Source organism: Vicia villosa, linkage group LG4, assembly GCF_029867415.1.
Source record: "Vicia villosa cultivar HV-30 ecotype Madison, WI linkage group LG4, Vvil1.0, whole genome shotgun sequence".
NCBI lineage: Eukaryota > Viridiplantae > Streptophyta > Magnoliopsida > Fabales > Fabaceae > Vicia > Vicia villosa.
Genome location: NC_081183.1, coordinates 81,253,839 through 81,260,036, shown reverse-complemented (window position 1 = coordinate 81,260,036; position 6,198 = coordinate 81,253,839).

Genomic DNA, 6,198 nt, shown 5'->3' with positions numbered 1-6,198 from the left:
CCATTTGAGAGAAGGAAGACAAGGGAGTTTTTGTCAAAAAAAAAACTCTGTGTTTGAAAGGATGCACGGAGAAGAGAGTAGATTGTGATAAAAGTTTGAGGAAAGTGTGAAGAAAGAAGTAGATTTCTAACCCTTTATATAGAACACGTTAGCCAAAAGGAACGGGTTATTTCTTGATTTTTGATTGGACTGCGTTTGGTATCCTCAAGAGAAGTTATGGCCTCCGCCGTTTCCCGCCTTGGAAGTTGAAAAGTAATCATGATTGAAAACTGATGCACACACGTCTCAGGTAGACGTTTTAAAAAAGGTGATGTCGTCATTTAATGATGGTTACGGCTAAGGGAAGTGGAAACGTCAAGTCTAGGGTTAAAAGGCTGCGAAGGGTAATCATGTCACGTGGGTGCATAATTAAAATCATTTTGATAATCAAGTGATTTTTGGCAATTGTTAGGAACTGCTAAAACGTTACTCATGACAACTGCAAAATTAGATGTGCGAAAGATTAAATTGCATATAGATTTTGGAGGAAGTTCGATTACAAAATAAACTAAGTACGGAATACAAGAAGAATAGCCTAAGGTCCAAAGTGGTTAATTAAAATCTTTGGGAAGATTATCTTTTATCTTCGAATACTGAGTCTCCCATAAGGACATATGATGTTCGATCAATGCCTGTTGTCTTTTCAGTTCTTCAATCTCTGGCACTAGCTTCTGTGTCGTCTCGAAGTGTCGAATCCCCGACTGCGCCACTTCAGTTAATTCATCTTGATTGGTTTTTTGGATTTCTACCTGACGAGACTGGGCATCCTTTATCTTCCCTTTGAGTTGCTCAATTTCTTGTTTCCAGGATTTGATATTCGCCTCACAATCTTCATATTCTCGCTGGTTCTTCGAACGATCGAGCTTAAGGGTGTCAGCCTTCTTTGTCGCATTGTTAGCAGCTTCCCATGAAGAACTGTGAGAAGTCACTTTTGCTGTGAGTTGTCCGTCAATATCCCGTTTTCGAAGGAGACTAGATTGGAGTTGTTCAATCAGAGAACTCAATAAAACAATTACTTCTGAGACTTCCACTGGAACAAGAAGTAAGTCCACTTTCTTCAGAAGGTTGTTTAGACCATAATATTTAGTGGAATCCTTGCTAAGAGCTTCGACGAGGTTGGTTTGAAAGAACCTCTCCCTTATCTGACGAAGGAGTTTAGGAATATCATCCTTGTCACCGGCACCTGCCAAGACATTAGAAGGGGTTCCAAGCCCAAGGGGCGAAGCACTATCAACACTCATCATGGTCTTGAGGAAGCTCACAGGATCAGTTTTCTTGAGTTGCTCTAGTTCTGAGGGAGTAAGCATCGCAGAGGCCTGCTTCGAAGTAGTCACATGAGTGACTTTAGTCCCAAGGTTCAAAGTTTCATGAGAACCAGGTGTAGGCAGTTTGGAAGTTTCTTCCGCAGCATCTTGTTCAGATATAGTGTCATCATTTGAATGGCTTTCTTCAGCAGACGCAGTCGAAATGATAGTTGCAAGAGGTTGAGTGTCTTCGAGAACGGGAGAAAGCACATGAGATTTGTGTTGAGAAACACCTGCGATGGACAGTTAGAATCGATCAAAACGGAAAAAAGGGCAGAAAATTCATCTTTCATTCGAAAGAGCGGACATTTACCTCGAAGGTTGTCAAGGTCAATGTTTAAACTTGAGGCTTTTAGATCAGAAGTAGTGGTAACATCATCATCCTGCATTTAAAAGGTAAAATGTGAACTTAATCATTAGAATTAGAATGTTAAGAAATGATTAAATTATGAAACCCAAATACCTTGGTTGGAATGTTGTCTGGACTGGAGTTATGACTCTCCACAATGGGGATAGTACTAGCAGCCTTCAAGGGTGAGTCCTTAGAAGATACCTTGTCACTCGAAGAAGTGAGCTTCGAAGTCCCAGATCTCTTTCCTTTGGCTGAAGGGGTGGCAGCTTTCTGTCTTTTCTTTATTGATTGTCTAGTACGAGGTGGAGATTTATCTTCGTCATCTGAAGCAGTTGTTTGAGGAACTTTTCGCTTCGAAGACGCTGGAGGTTTCGAGCTCTGAAGTACATATTAAAACCAAGTGAGTAATATTCATTAAATTTCACAAGCTAAAATATAATGTATCCATGTACCGTGGGTTTCTTGCCAGTGGTGACAGAATCACTCGCACTCGCCTTGGTGTTCCTCGAAGTTCCAGAACCCTTCTATACAGGAGCTTCCTTGATTTGCCTCTTTCGAGTAACAGCTGTGAACAAAATATAAATCAGTACTTCAAAGAAAAAGGAAAAGTTAGTCGAAAGATTGTCTAAACCCCAACCTTCGGGTATTGGAGTCAAAACGCGAACGTGCTCAAGACCTATATGAAGATGTCCTTTGAAAGTATCCAAGGTACGCTTAGTCGGGACCACTCGTTCAACGCGTTTTTTAGATTCTTCCTGAAGAATTTTTATGAGATTCCCACACACAAACCAGTCTGGAAAAGGAGGGCTTAAGGCCACCCCAAAATCAGCACTAGGAAGTGGAGGAAATTTTGGAGGATGAAGTTCAAAAGCCACTTTATAACGTAGTTCAGGTCGAACAGACGTAGGCAATTTCAACTTATCCAGTTTAGCAGAAAACTTTTCACGTAAAGTGACCACAGCTTCACGAACGGTCCGACTAAGGTCATCAGGCCTGTAGATAGTTTCAAATAACTTTTGAAATGCTTGGATTTCTTTAATATGAGTCGAAGTACCTTTATGGAAATTCTCCTGCACATCAGCAAAAGCTTCAGTTAGTTCCCGAATAAGGCTTTCAGCATCGAAGATTTGCGTAGAATAACATTCTGTCCACCATTGATGAAAATCTATGGTAGAGTAAAAAGCAGGTTCGAAAGAAACGGGAGACAAAGTGGTGATGCCAACATATTTGGAGATTTTTGACTCATATTCATCTTCTGCCAGATGCGAAGTGTGTAGACACATGTGATTCCTTTTGTCATACAAACACTTTGGTTTGAGCTGAACCAACCCAAATTGTCTTGAAACCAGATTTGGTTGATAGCAAAGGAGGCAGCAGTGACTTTTGGAAGATCGAAGTCGATGATATAACAACTTTGGAGTGAGGAAAGCTTCCCAGATAGTCATAGATTCAGCTTGTTGATCAGGAGAAGTTGCTGGAAATTCTCGAGTAAACCATTCGGGTCCCACCTTACGTTGTACGAATGGAGCCATCGAGGGAGTGAATTGATAACGTTTAGCGAACATCATTATGAATGCCAGGAAGGTTTCACGAAGTTTTCCACTTTCTTCCTTTGGAGTTAGGTAAGCCAATCTGGTTCCTTCCACTGTTCGATTCTTTATAATTGCACTTCCTTCATCCACAACACTTTTATATGGGAGGTGAGGCTCAAAAGTGGCATTAAGCCATAGTTGCAACAACCAGAAAGGACCAGCGAAAAGAAGAGATCTTGTTTTGTAGTTCTTAACAAGGTCCGTTGCTTCACCAAGATTCTCATAAAGAAATCCTAGAATTAACTGGCCTAGGTTTAATTCCTTCCCAGCATTTAACTGGTTGGCCATGCAAAGATATCTTTTTGCTACTTGTATGGACCTAGAGCAAAAGACGCATCTCGAGAGCCAAAGTGCTAGAAATGCTATGTGTTCTTCGTCAGAAACGTCTGGGTCCATTTCATTGTGGTATTGCTGAATGAAGGCAGTATAAGTGACTGTTGCTTCGTTAAATTGAATGGTGTCAGTATCCATGAAATTGGGGTCGAAGGTTTCTCCAGTTGGTCGAAGCCCTGTAATGGCAGCTACATCGAAGAGGGTAGGGGTAACCATTCCACATGGAAGGTGGAAAGTATTATGAGAAGCATCCCAGAAATAAACTGACGCTACTAACATGGTTTGGTTATATTCTAGGCCTGTTTTGGATAACTGGATTAGGTCATAAATCCCTAATTGTTTCCAGAAAGAAGCCTTTTGTTTTTCCCCCTTCGCTAGCCAAGAGTAATACAGTTCAGGATCTTTTCCTAAAGGGATTGACCTAAAGACTTTCACAAAGTTGGTTACATAGTTTAACCTAATTTTCTCCAAAACCAAAGAAGTTTCAGTTAAGGTTTCTGTTGTGTTATCAGGGTTAGCTGAGACTGGGTGACCTTCATTATCTATCTTAATTTTGCTAACTAAAGGTCTAGTCTTATAATAAGCAGGGAAGAATTTACTCAAAGAAGGGTTATTTCCTCCTGGTAACGGACCCATGAAAGCATGATTTTTTCCAAAAAGTTCAAAAGGGATGATTACCTGAGAAGCGTAGATAGCGCGCGCCTCTACATCATTTGGGTCTAGAATGTGTTCTTGATTCTTTATCTGTGTAGGACGTTGAAATTTCTGAATGGGTTGAAGAGCATTTGAAGAAGACGCCATGGGTGAATTTGATTTGAGGAATAGGTTAAACGAGGCCAAAGAGAATTTTTATTTTCTGTGTTGAGGGTAAAGGAAATAGAAGTGGAAGTTATGCGAGGATAGAAGTTCAAGTATTTAAAGGTTTAACGGAAACCCTTTCAAATCTTTTGGGTAAAAGTCAAAGACACGCGGCAGATGTTGATTTAATCCAACGGCGGTCGAATAATTATTAGCCTTACTCCTAGTATATAGGAGTAATGATCATGAGGTAATGACAAAACGTGGGAATGTAAGTTCTGAGAGGACATCTTTTAAAATGACAAGACATTTTGAAAGTGGAGCCATAAATGATTATGGCGTTAGTCAGTTGTCTTGGAACTCTCAGAAGTGAGTAAAACGAAATCTCATTATAACAAAAAACGCCTATTTCTCTTGTTTTTCGAAACAGGCATTTATTGGGGGCAATTTGTTGGCTGAAGATTTCGTTTAGAAAGAATATCCTTTGAAGAATTACAATTCGAAGGGAGACGGTTACTGATGACCATCTCTGAGATTAAAAATGGCTACTGATGGCCATATTTCGAGAATGCTGGTTTGAGTTGGAGTAAAAGATGGTTAGACTTGGAGCTAATTCGAAGAGGATTATCTTTAAAAGACTTAAACGTTTTTGCGAAATACGTAAAGTACTGAGGCTGAACGTGTCTTCGTGACATTCTCGATTCTGGTCATGTTGCCACTCGTTGAAAGAGGATTCAGGCGGGATGATTTGAGTTTCGAAGTAGTTTGTGTAACCGCACAAGGACAGATGGCATCCCAGGGATTCTTATGGGCAACATGGCATTAGATTAGTATAGGACCGTTAGGGTCAAATTTAGTATAAATAAGGGTCTTAATGTTAGGATTCCGTGTGTTCATTTTGTACAAATCACTCACAAATCACTCAAGTATCAAGTGTTTAGAGAACGAGTTTCGCTGAGAAATGTACGTATGACACCAACATCAATTAAAATACGTTTGTATTTTCCTTTATTCAAGTATCTTTTCATTATTACTGCTTTCATTTACTTTTGGTTATTTATGTTCCTGCATTTCTTTCATTGCGTCTAAACTTTCATTTCGAAGCACTTTACATTCCTGCATTTTACATTACTGCATGTTATATTTCTGCACTTTACTTTTTCTGCAATTTACATGCTTTTATTTATGTTTCTTCGAAAGTTATATTAACTTGTATAACCAGTATTGTTTCAAGTGAACATTCATAAGATCAAATCACAAAACAAGTTTTCTCGAAGTCAGAACAGGCAAACATGAATCGAATCATTTCAAAAGACATTTGTTTGACTATGTCCTAGGATCAATCTAGTCGATCCTGCGAGTAACCAAAGTATATTTTATAGTTTGGAGGACTAGCGGTTGTTTACCAGAAATCACCGTAAACACCAACATGTCAATATGTGGTAGAGGAAAGTCATCCTTAGGACTAGCTTTGTTCAAATCTCTGTAGTTGACGCATACGCGGACTTTTCCGTCTTTCTTGGGAATGGGAACAATGTTAGCTAACCACTGAGGGTATTTTGAAGTGACGAGGAATCCAGCGTTGATTTGCTTTTGAACTTCCTCATTGATTTTCATGGCCATCTTCGGAGGAGTTCTTCTCAATTTTTGCTTAACCGGAGGGAATTCTGGCTTTAATGGCAAGTGATGCTCCACTATATTGGTATCCAACCTTGGCATATTCTGATTGGACCAAGTGAAGACATCTAAGAATTCTTTGAGCAGTTGTATCAAACTCTCT